This window comes from Malaclemys terrapin, chromosome 6 (genome assembly GCF_027887155.1).
Source record: "Malaclemys terrapin pileata isolate rMalTer1 chromosome 6, rMalTer1.hap1, whole genome shotgun sequence".
In the NCBI taxonomy this organism is placed as follows: domain Eukaryota; kingdom Metazoa; phylum Chordata; order Testudines; family Emydidae; genus Malaclemys; species Malaclemys terrapin.
In genome coordinates, this window is record NC_071510.1 from 81,091,566 (window position 1) to 81,104,437 (window position 12,872).

Consider the following 12,872-nt stretch of genomic DNA (forward strand, 5'->3'; position numbering starts at 1 on the left):
TTCTTGGCCAGATCCTCAGCTGGTGTAAATCAGTTTAGATCCATTGAAGTCACCAGCTGAGGATCTAACCCTTCATGGGTGAGGGAGACTAGTTATACCCCCGGCTCCCTCAACACTGCTACTCAGTGCAGTATTTGGGACTCTCATTACCAGGATGCAGGTTTTGGCTAATGGCATCAGAGACAGACATGAATGATAAATTCCACACTGATACTGAATATCCTTTGCTATAGTTGCACCAGAAAGGTCTCAGGCTGCTGGAAAGGCCATCATCATACCCAGCAGGCATTTAGTAATTCCAGAATTATAGGGGTGAGAATGATTTATCAGAGTACAGCTGGTCCCAGAGAAGCAAGAGAATATATTCATTGTGCAGACAGAGGAATGTGGCATCATTCTCACAATTGGAGCTTCATATCCCTCTAAAGCAGCACACTACCTGGACACTTAAACATGGGCTCTTCTAGTCCACAATATGATGGAAAGATGATCAAATTCTCTCCACCTTTCCCAGGAAGAGTACCACCCTATCAAAGTAGATGCAGAGGGAATGAGCTGACTGACACTTTGGCTAAGATTGCCAGTTCAGGCAATGACCCAGATCCTCAAAGGTATTTAGGTGCCTAACTCCCATTGTCGGTAGTTATTTATAGTCAACTTTTCCTGACTGGGCTTGTGGGCCAAGAAGATTTGGCTGTGTTTACTGGATTAGGCTATAAGAAAAACCACAGGGGCTGTTTGCTAAACTGTTTTGTTTCTGTTTTTCTCTTCTTTTTTCTTTGCTGGGTCAGGGGGAGGATGGTTGTTTTGTTTTATTTTCTCTTCTCCTTTATAAGAAAGTTTCAATTTTCTACCATTTAAAATGCTCAACCTATAGCATCCTTAACACCGATGTCTCATTCATTAGCAAAGAGGCTGAAAGGGGCAATCAGAAATGGGGCAAGAGAGAAAGGACATTAAAGAACATAAGGGAACACCGTGGGGTTTATGCTGAAATTCAGGAGGAGAACAGAGTGGAGAAGAATGTGAGACAGAGCAGGCCAGTGGAGTAAGAAAAAAACAGAGAGAAATGCAAAGAAACGGAAGAAAGAAAATGCAAGATACTTCCAGAGCTACAAATCATGGTAGAAGACTTGTAAGATTTTGCAGACTTCATACACTGACTGCAAATATGAAAGATGAAATAATGGGTTTCTTATATATATGATGAGATTTCATTGTATTCAAACATTGCAATAACAAAATTGTTGTAGGTAATAAAAAAAACATTTCAAAAAAGCAAAAGCAACAAGCTGGGTAGAAACTAATCCCTACAGACTTCATCCTACAACTATGTATAGTATAATATGAAAGAAGGATGCTGACATCTCTATTGAGGAGATCAAAACAGTCATTTTTTCATAAAGGGTAGAGGAAAGATGGAAAATTTACTGCAAGTTTCTCAACTGCTGTAAGCAGATTTCAGTGAAGCTATGCCAGTGTACACACCTAAGGACCTGAACGACAGTATCAATGGTAGCAGTCGACACTCACTGTCTCTTAAAATTAGATCATTTATTTATGAGCCTAAATATGGATTTAGGCACCAAATTGCAGGCTCACACTTTTGAATATCAGACCTGAGTGACTTGTCCTAAGGCTACAGAAATCCCCAGTTCTTCAATGGTCTAAGAACCTAGGTCTTTCAATACACTGACCTATACTTTAGCAACTAGATAAGCTACCTCTGACTATACAGGTTTGGGTAAATGTACAGCAGCCTGTAGAGTACAGACTCTGCATGCCCAGCTAGCACAGGTATAAATAATGCAGAGGGTGAGGCAAAACCAAGATACATGCCCTACACAGCTCTCTCTATACACTCAAGCAGTGCTATTTTTAGCTGTGTAGTGTCTCACTGCCTTCCAGCTGCCAGCAGGGAAAGAGTCTGGCAGGGGGAAATAGTGGGGAAAAGTTCTGGCAGGTGGGAAGCAGCAGGGAAAGGCTCCAGCAGCTCTCTGGTGGCAGAGTCTTTCCATGCTACTAGAGTATTTCACTGCCATGTGTACTGTAGCTACACACCACAGTGACAAGTGTGGACGTAGCCCATTTTTCACTGTGTCAGCTAGAGCAGGTAGCTACACCTGTACTCTACACACCATCAAAAGTGTAGACACAGGATGAACTACTTCATGTTTATTTGATATAAAAAGAATAAGTACTATAGAATCATAGAATATCAGGTTGGAAGGGACCTCAGGAGGTCATCTAGTCCAATGCCCTGCTCAAAACAGGACCAATCCCCAACTAAATCATCCCAGCCAGGGGTTTGTCAATTCTGACCTTAAAAACCTCTAAGGAAGGAGATTCCACCATCTCCTTAGGTAACTCATTCCAGTATTTCACCACTGTCCTAGTGAAATAGTGTTTCCTAATATCCAACCTAAACCTCCCCCACTGCAACTTGAGACCATTATTCCTTGTTCTGTCATCTGGTACCACTGAGAACAGTCTAGATCCATCCTCTTTGGAACCCCCTTTCAGGTAGTTGAAAGCAGCTAGCAAATCCCCCCTCATTCTTCCCTTCTGCAGACTAAACAAACCCAGTTCCCTCAGCCTCTCCTCATAAATCATGTGCTCCAGCACCCCTAATCATTTTTGTTGCCCTCCGCTGGACTCTTTCCAATTTTTCTACATCCTTCTTGTAGTGTGGGGCCCAAAACTGGACACAGTACTCCAGATGAGGCCTCACCGATGCCGAATAGTTCCTCAATCTGCTGGCAATGCCCCTACTTATACAGCCCAAAATGCTGTTAGCCTTCTTGGCAACTCATATCCAGCTTCTTGTCCACTGTAACCCCTAGGTCCTTTTCTGCAGAACTGCTGCCTAGCCACTCGGTCCCTAGTCTGTAGCAGTGTATGAGATTCTTCCGTCCTAAGTGCAGGACTCTGCACTTGTCCTTGTTGAATCTCATCAGATTTATTTTGGCCCAATCTTCTAATTTGTCTTGGTCCCTCTGTATCCTACCCCAAGATATTGAACAAAACCAGCCCCAGGACTAACCCTTGGGGCACTCTGCTTGATATATACATGGTTTCCTTAATATACAGGCTGGCATTAGTATAGCAAGATTGTTGTTATTATTTTGAAGAAAGCTGTTTAATTCATTAGTATCCTTTTCTGCTTTGCGCAAAAATATATTTTGCATATTTTCATACTGACAAAAGCAATTTTATGTGATCTATTCTAACCTAAGCATTTTCACTAAAAACATCCTGGATGAAAAAAAAAATGACAAGAAACATTTGGGAGTTCAGACTACTGCAGATAACCTTAAATGACACCCCCACCATTTTTGTGTATTTCTTCAGACAATTTACTTGTCAGCTCAATGACAACATTATAGTTACTATGTCATCTTAAGCAACATGATGCATATATGCTGTCTCTGAGATAAGGAGCCCATTCTAACAGAAAGACACTAATATAAAATTAAATGCATGTTCAGTTTAACTTTGTCTCAAGGAAGAAAATGTCAGGAACCCTCTCTCTGTCCTCCCCTTTCCCTCTCCCCTCCTACCCCTATTTTCCAGTATTCTATTCCATTTAAGAATTTTGTTTGATGTAATAGAAAAGGTTTATTTCCTTTCTTTTTCTTAAATAGAAAAAACATATGGTGAAACATAAAAGGCAGTTCAGAGGAGAAATTAATGGAAGTTGAAAGAGACAAATAGAGTATGCCTGTTTTTTTCATTACCATTATTTTAGACTACAGTGTTAACATAGGAAAATGTACCTGCTGTTTTTTTTTTTTTAATTGAACATCATGACACTGTTCTTTGTTCCCCAGAACTGAAAAAGAGGTCTGTGCAGCTCAAAGGCTTGTGCCTTCTACCAACAAAAGTTGGTCCAATAAAAGATATTACCACCCCTATCCTGTCTCTCTCATGTCTAGGTAGTCATACCTATGACCATGTGACCAGTCTGACTGTGAGTTTGCTTCTCCAAATCTAATTTTTATACATGAAACTCAATACATTAGTCTGAGCATCTGCCTATTCGCTGACTCTTTGGGGAGACCTGTGTGAAGGAGGTCCTCAATGCAGCGATGGAAAGAGCCATTGCTTGTACACAGGTCTGGAAAAAACATCTAGTTTGTGACAAGGACAAGGAGGAGAAGTCATCTGAGGTTTCCAACAACACAATGATAGGTGACTAAATGAACAGCAGACTCCAAGTAACACCTCAAGGCATCCATGAATATGAAGATTACAGTACAAGAAGAAGAATGGATAAACATTACGCTAGATGTATATCCTTCAGAGTGATGAAAGACCAATACCACATAGATGAGTGAGAGGGTATAAGGAACCCCATTATAATACCTATCAGGTTACCCAGACCTTGGATTCATGTGCATTTGGGGTACTTGCATACTTGCTCCCCAAAGCAGGTAGGTGGGAAGTGGACAGATGCTGGGGTAAATGGTAGAGTACTAGCTCAATTCTTGCTTACTCACTGCCTAATGTAGCACAAAGGCTGGAGATAGGAATATTCTGTTGTTCTATGAGGTTATACACAACATTTCAACTTCCATTCACTTCTGAAAACTTCATTGAACTTGATACACCTGTACCATAGGCTATCACTTATGGAAAAGATGAAAAAAGAAGGAAAATTCAGAGTTTAAGGCCTGAAGGGGTCATTAGATCATTTACTTTAACCTGTATATCACAGTCCATAACCTTTCACCCATTCACCTGTATATTAAGCTCCATAATTTGTGTTTGGCTAAAGCATACCTTCCAGGAGGCTTAATGCATACATCATAAACCTAATTATTTACCAACGACTTTCCTGTAAGCCTTTTGTGCAGGACAGAATAGATGGTCTATACATAAGTGTCTAAAAAAAAACATATTTTTATGAATGTGGATTTTCAGTTGAGTGAGGTTTATACTCAGGAAACACTGAAAAAAAGTAGAAATTCAATGGTTTGTTGATATTGAATGTCTTTTTCTTAAGGTTGGTATAGTACCGTGGGATTTCCTAGGATAAACATGCATTGCTAATAAAATAGTAAATAAGCACATAAAATCTACGTAACTCGGTCACAAAATAATAGTTGCTAATGACAAAGATACCTTACATATCCATCTTGAAATATTCCATTTCCTTCTAATTGAATAGATTAATTTTAAATGTCAAAGCTGGGAGCACGTCTCTTTCAGTTATCTCCATTTCCTACAGAACATGTGCAAATCTTATTAGCCTGAGAGAAGTTTGTTAAACAACGGAAGAGAAGGAAGGATGACCTTGTGGCTTAGGCACTAGACTGGGACTCAGGAGAATTGGGTTCAGTTTTTGACTCTGCTACAAACTTCCTCTGTGGACCTTGCGCAAATCACTTAGGGCCAGATTCACAAAGAGACTTAGGGCTTGTCTATACTTACCGCGCTGGTTCGGCGGCAGGCAATCGAACTTCTGGGTTCGATTTATCGCGTCTAGTCTGGACGCGATAAATCGAACTCAGAAGTGCTCCCCGTCGACTCCGGTAATCCTGCTCGCCGCGAGGAGTACGCGGAGTCGACGGGGGAGCCAGCCTGCCGGGTCTGGACGGGGGTAAGTTCGAACTAAGGTATGTCGACTTCAACTACGTTATTCACGTACCTGAAGTTGCGTACCTTAGTTCGATTTGGGGGTTTAGTGTAGACCAAGCCTTAGATGCCTTACTGTAATTTTAGATGCCTAAGTCCAGCAATTAGGGACAGACTCACAAAGGGAGTTGGGCATTGAAATGCTCAGCATTTTTAGTGCCTATAAAATCATGGGAATTCACAAAGCCAGGTTAGGTTCCCAGGCACCCGATACAATGAATAGAGAGAGACAGCTGCCTAAAAATAGGGTTCAGAAAAACCAGCATGCTAGGCGGGAAGCAACTTAAACTACCCAACTGAAGGTGGTGATGAGAGGGACGTGTTCTAAGCCCCACTTCTCTCATGAAGTTAGGCACCTATGTCTAGGCTTGCAATGTGGCACCTATCCTTGCATGTGATGCACAGCTATGAACCCTCTCCTGGAATCAGGCACCTGAGCTGGGGATTTTTTCTAAAGAAGCCGTGGAGGAGGAAGAGATGCTGCTGCTCCCCATCTTGTGGCCAGATAGTTAATGCACTTGCCTGGAACGTGGGAGAGGCTGGTTCAATTTCCCCATCCCACCATTCCCACTTGATAGGGAGAAGGGATTTGGACATGGGTATCCTACCTCTCAAGGCAAGTGCTCTGTGGGATATTCTGATGTGAGGCTTTCTCAATCTCTCCTGGTGAAGCTGTTCCACTTTGCATAAATGCTTAACTAGTCCTTGGGAGATGGGTAGCATAAAAATGAATCTATAGTCTGTTGGGTAACATACCTCCCCTAGAAGGTGAGAGACCCAGGATCCAGTCCCTCTGCTCCTATGACTTCAATCATTTACCCATAGTGGAACAGCTTCAATAGGAGAGATTGAGAAAAACCAACATCAGAACATCCTATAATAGAGGGGAATTGTCCCAGGGTCTCTTACAGCATTCCCCATACTTCATATAGGGAACCTAGGCTACATGAATTGCAGTAATTTTCTAAGCACCTAGGCATTTCAGTGTTGACCCTTGCAGTACCTAAGTCCTTTTATGAATTTGGCCCTTACTGCTTTGTGCCTCCGTTCCTTGTCTGTTAAATGGTAATAAAAATACTACCTTTATTCAGATTGTAAGCTGTTCAGGACTGTTATTTACTGTGTTTGTACAGTGCCTAGTATAATGGAAGCTTGATTTTGGGTGGGGGATTCTAGATAATTAGGTTGACCAGACATCCTGTTTTTAAAGGGACAGTCCCATATTTAAGCCCTCCTCCAGGTGTCCTGATTTTTTCTTAAAAATGGGAAAATGGTCCCATATTTTCTGTCCCCTCCATCTGTACTGGTGGGTCCTGCTGCTGGCCAGATCCCTGCTCGCCAGCCGCCTGCCCACCAGTGGTGAGTGCTGGGGTCCAGTGACTGACGATGGGGGTGAGGGTGCAAGGCTGGTGGCAGAGCAAAGCTACAGTGCATGGGGCCGGCCTGTTGGTCCATCAGTGCAGCCCACGCTGTGTGCCAGCTCTCAGCCAGTAGGGCTCTGCCCCCACGTCCCATTTCCAGACTGCACTGGCTGCGCGCTGCTGTGATTGGTGATTGCAGGCAGGTACCAGTCAGCGGCTGGTTATATGTCTTCTCTGCTGCCAACCCAGTGGCCCTTTATGTGCTCCTCTTTCACTGTCCTCTCGCCTGCTTTTCCCCTTCACCCCCGCACCAGCTCCGCTTCTCCTCCATATCCCCCAAGGTGGAGTGCGTCCTGCTCCCAGTGCTGTGTGAAGAACCAGCCCCTGGTGTGAATGCTGAGCTCACCAACAGCCTGCCCACGAGGCTCCTTCCTTCCCCCACTGCCTCTGGTTGGGCTGGTGCCCCAGGAAAGCTCAAGACCCTCTGGCCCAGGACGCTGGCCAGGAGGAGCGAAGCCCTGTGTGTGCCAAAGCCCCGCACAGCACTGGCATGGGAAAGCCTCTCCACCCTTCAGCTAAGCTCTGGAGTGGTGGGTGGGAACCATTTCCAGCCTGTTCGCACTCCAACCCTGCATGCTCCACAGCAGGCTCCCGGGCAGGGACTTAGCACCCTCTTCACCTTCCCCCTCCCCCACCGCCCTCTGTCCTGCCCCCAGGGAGTGCGGGGCTGTCCCCTAGGCAGCCTCCCCTGCTGAGCCACCTCTCTGGCCAGGTACGAGGAGAGGCCGGTCCATCCCAGGGCCCCAGCCAGGCATGGAGGGTGGAGAGCACCAAGCGGGGAAGGGAGGGGAGGGTCAGTCAGTCACCCCCCCCCCCATGTGAGAGAGGTGTGTGTCACCTCTCCATGTGTGTGCCACTTCTACCCATGTGAACCCTAAAGCCTTGAAAAGATAAGAAGGTAAATAAAAAGACTTCAATAATGCAGTATTTCTTTTTAACACGGCCTCATTCAACTTGATGTTCATTTGAATGTTTCTACTGCATAATTCTGACTGATTGTCACTGAACTTGCTTGAATATGAGTTATTTTATCAGCATAGGGAAATATGGTCACCATATAGATAATATTGTAATAAGAATAAAAATAATGGGAAGAAGGTGAATTTAGGAGAATTAGCAAAGAGAATGCACAAGTTTGGTTAGGTTCTTCTATCGATCCACTCTGTTAACAGGTTTTGGGACTACACTGGGAGATGCTGATTGATTTCTGCCAACTCATTGTGGCAAGCGTGGCTCGTCAACCTGTGTGGATATTAGTAAGGTGAGTGCCTGTATAGAGTAAAAAAGAAAGAGGTCAGGATATACCATACTATATGTGAATCTAGCTATATGAATGTATATAATTATGCTGGGGTGGGGGACAGATTTTTTTCACACAAGTTAAATGAAAGCAGTAGCCATCCCTAATTTATTAGGAAGCTCTTAAATTGGTCCTAAAGGATGATAATACGATATTTGCATAACGAAACATAACTAACTTTTTATTAAACTGTATTTGATAGTTAGAAATAATATATGTGCTCATATACTAAAAGGATTAGAATGATCATTATGTTTATGCTGGCCAAGAATATATATATATATACATAGTATTTGAATAAGTAGTGGGAAAACCTAAAATTTACTTAAGCACAGGAAGCTTGGTAATTTAAGAATGCAAAATATATTTTGGATCTGCTCCAAAGATTACCCAAGTTAACAGGAACATTTCCACTGACTTCACTTGTCTTTGGATCAGGCCCTTAATGAGCTACTAGGATGAAGCAGAGAAATCAGTAACATAGCCACCAAAACTTACAGAAGTTTTGAAAGGCTTTATGATAAACACCACACACATCTATAGAGCAAGTATCTATAACAGAAACACAGACCATTTAGGGTACATCTACACTGCAATAAAAGACCCATAGCTGGTGCAGGTTACCTGACTTGTGCTCACAGGTCTTGGGCTGAAGGACTAAAAATAGCAGTGTAGATGTTCAGACTCGGGCTGGAGCCTGGGATCCAAAACCCTGTAATGGGGATGTGTCTCAGAGTTCAGGCTTCAGTCTGAGCCAGAATGTCTATATTTCTATTTTTAGTCTTGTAGCCCAAGCCAATTGACCTGGACTCTGAAACTCAGTGCCAGGGTTTTTTTTATTGCAGTGCAGATGTACCCTAAGATGTTCACCCTTACAGAAAAAGAGAAACTGGAGCGAGTTTTGGGTGCCTGCTATGGATTTTCAAGTAACTTTTAAAACCTAGTACCAGTAATGTAGCTATAAACTTGGTGATCTTTAAGGCAAATAAAAAGGCTAAGTAACCTGAATCATATGACTGTAACTTTTAAAGTACCACAAAAAAATTCCTTATTACTTGAAGGGCCATACAATGCAAAGGAAACTAACACAATGACTATAAATAGAGCAAAGTGATCAGCTTTATAGTTGGCCTCAGAGTAAAGCTACAGTCTACTCTGAAAAGAGACAGACTTAAAATGTGCAGTGATAAAAAATGGGATGAGCACATAATGCTGTAGGAAGAATTGATTTGCAGCTAACCACTCAAAACATACATGTGGTGCTTCTCCATTAAACTGCTCTGGTTAAATAATGAAAACATTGCAGCTGCCAATCCTTCAAGTTTAAGGGATTTTACAATTTTTAACCCCAGCTTTCCCCCAGCCTCTCCAAAAAAAAAAAAAAAAAAAAAACAACCCTCCAAACACCAGTGGTTACCATTTAAAAGAAACTACGTTTGCGCCACAGCTCAGAGAGAGCCCACCTTTACTTATTTCCTATTCTAAATGTGAGGTGAGAAGACTTTTGCCTCTCAGTTACCATTTTATACATAATATTGACTTTGTAATGGCTACTGTTGTAGCTGTTGTTTTCAATGCTGTCTCTATCCTTTTGACAGGTTTCAGAGTAGCAGCCGTGTTAGTTTGTATCCGCAAAAAGAACAGGAGTACTTGTTGCACCTTAAAAAGAACAGCAGTACTTGTGGCACCTTAGAGACTAACAAATTTATTAGAGCATAAGCTTTCGTGGGCTACAACCCACTTAGAGACTTTGTTAGTTAAATTTGTTAGTCTCTAAGGTGCCACAAGTACTCCTGTTCTTTCTACCCTTTTGGTTTCCTATATGCCTGTGTGTCCTTGCCACCCAACTATAGCTGTCAAATACTTAAGAAATTTGTGGAGATCCCTCATCCAGTGTCACCCCTTGATATGAGCATCCATCCTCTGCTTTCCTGCAAATGAAACAAGCTTGGTAATGCAAAATGGTTCTGCCAGATGAACTGACAGCAAAACTGACCTGATTGGAGCTGTGCTAACTTTCTCTCAGCCAGAAATTGTTCTTTGTGTCTACAAAATGTGGTTTTGAACTCTATGCCATATTGCACTATAGCGACAAGGTGGGTACGGTAATATCTTTTATTGGACCAACTTCTGTTGGTGAAAGAGACAAGCTTTTGAGCTAGTCAGAGCTCTTCTTCAGATCTGGGAAAGATACTCAGGGCTTGTCTACACTTGAAAAGCAACAGCAGCACCACTGTAGTGCTTCAGTATAGATACTGCATACATCAATGGAAGAATCCCTCCCGTTGCTGTAGGTAATCCACCTCCCAGGAGGTAGTAGCTAGGTTGATGGAAGAATTCTTCCATCAGCTAGATTGGTGGAAGAATTGTTCCATTAACCAGAGCTGTCTGCACTGGGGGTTAGGTTGGCTTAACTATGTCACTCAAGGGTGTGGATATTTCACACCCCTGAGGCTAGGTCTACACTACCCGCCTGAATCGGCGGGTAGAAATCGACCTCTCGGGGATCGATTTATCATGTCCCGTCGGGACGCGACAATCGATCCCCGAATTGGCGCTCTTACTCCACCAGCGGAGGTGGGAGTAAGCGCCGCCGACAGAAAGCCGCAGAAGTCGATTTTGCCGCCGTCCTCACAGCGGGGTAAGTCGGCTGCGATACGTCGAATTCAGCTACGCTATTCACGTAGCTGAATTTGCGTATCTTAAATCGACTCCCCCCTGTAGTGTAGATGTACCCTCAGCAATATAGCTGGGTTGACCTAACTTTTGAGTGTAGACCAGGCCTTAGAATGTCACAGCTAAATACAAGATGTAACAGATTGTTCAGCATAAGTAGTTAACACACATTCTAAGACACCATTCAAGGTGAAGTGGCACATTAACACCTCTTCAGTCAGTTAATGCTATGCAACATCTCTGTTCCTCTTTCTCAACTTTCCCAATCTACAAGGGGTACCAACTCATGCACTTAGGCCTGGTTTATACTATAGAGTTAGGTTGAGTTAAAGCAGCTTATGTAAGTGTCTACACTACAATGCTGTTCCTGCTGATGTAAGTCACCCACTACATCGACCTAATAACTCCACTTCCATGAGAGGTATAGCGCGTAGGTCGATGTAGTTAGGGTGACATAGTGTCCATGTAGACACTGCATTGTTTACATCACCCATTGACTGTCAGCTGTGATCCCCACATCCAGCTGACAGCTCAGGCTGTCAGTGCCAAGACTGGGGAGACATCTGTGAGCCTCACACCTGGCTGACAGCTCGGGCTATCAGTCCCAGAGCAGGGGGGCTCCAGCTCTCAGTGCCCTACTTCAGATGATGGAAGCACTCCTGTTGAGGTCGCACGCCACCAACAGAAGGAGCATAGTGTGGATGTGAATCACCACTTTAATTACTGTGGTGCCTGTATGTCCACTTAAGTCAACATAATTATGTAGTGTAAATAAGCCCCAAGCTAAAATGGTGATCTTATATGCACTACTATCATTGCTGTTGGAATAACTTGTTTAATTTAATTTCTCTTTTCTGTTTGTGAATTGTCTGCCTGTGTATGGTTTTCCTCAAATGTATTAATTGTTACAAAATTCCTGCAGATTAATCTCTGTGAATAACTCTGTTATATAGTATATAGAGATTATTTGCAAATAAAATTTTGTTTAAAAAAATTGGAATTTGAACTGTGTTAGATAGTTCTGATTGGATTCATATATCATATGGTATGTTTCGCTGCCATGATTGGAAGACTGGAACTCATGAACAGCTTTCTGGTTCTAATACTTGAATTCACAAATTCAGAATTCCCTTTCTGTGAATTTTCTCCAATATTCATTTTAAAATGTGCTCTTTCAACTGCCATTTCTACCAGTAAACCTTTTTGCTAGAAAATTCACAGACAGCAAACACAAAAGAGCAAGGATCAAATTAGTTTAAGAATCTGAGAAAATATTCAAGGATAACTTTTTGTTCTTGTATTTGCCTAGCTGTTATCACTGATAATGGTGACACCATTATCCACCCCAATTTTATATGCAATGCTTAACAGTGAAATGAAGCTAAATGCAATCAATTTAAAGTTGTTGAATCGCATTATCACATTTATCTCCACTTCATATGTTTAACTTTCTTTAATTGCAAAAAGCAACCCATAAGCATGCTTTAGTCTTGTTATGATTAATGTCTTTATTAAATATGTAAATGAAAATAGAAGTCAGAACCACAGCATATAAATTACTATTTAAAAATCAGACTGACAGATTTCAGAAATCATGTTTTATTTCCATTACCACTGTCAGCCTAGCTGAGAGTCTGAAGAGTGGAGTATTGTGATGGTTGAGATTTGTGGTTTTCTTATTGTTAAATGGCTACAGAGGAAAGTTTTCATGTCTTCGTAAATCACTACTTGAAACAAAAAGGATGCTGATGCTTTAGAGTTTAACTGAGGGAGGAGAAAAATAATTGGGCGAACATTCCTAAAATGGGCAATGAGACAAAGAATAATAATGCATTTCA

The 12,872-nt window shown here is 42.3% G+C and overlaps 1 long non-coding RNA gene across 2 annotated transcripts in view; it reads left to right on the forward strand.

The window, feature by feature from the left end:
* Positions 1-12,872, forward strand: part of LOC128839521 (uncharacterized) — a 36,471-nt gene that overhangs the window by 5,983 nt on the left and 17,616 nt on the right. The window contains exon 2 of one of the 2 annotated variants that reach the window (XR_008445466.1): positions 8,231-8,319. The exons of the other annotated variant lie outside the window; for it this stretch is intronic. This is a non-coding gene — a long non-coding RNA (uncharacterized LOC128839521). The remainder of the gene's footprint in view (positions 1-8,230; positions 8,320-12,872) is intronic. 2 annotated transcript variants of the gene reach the window in all.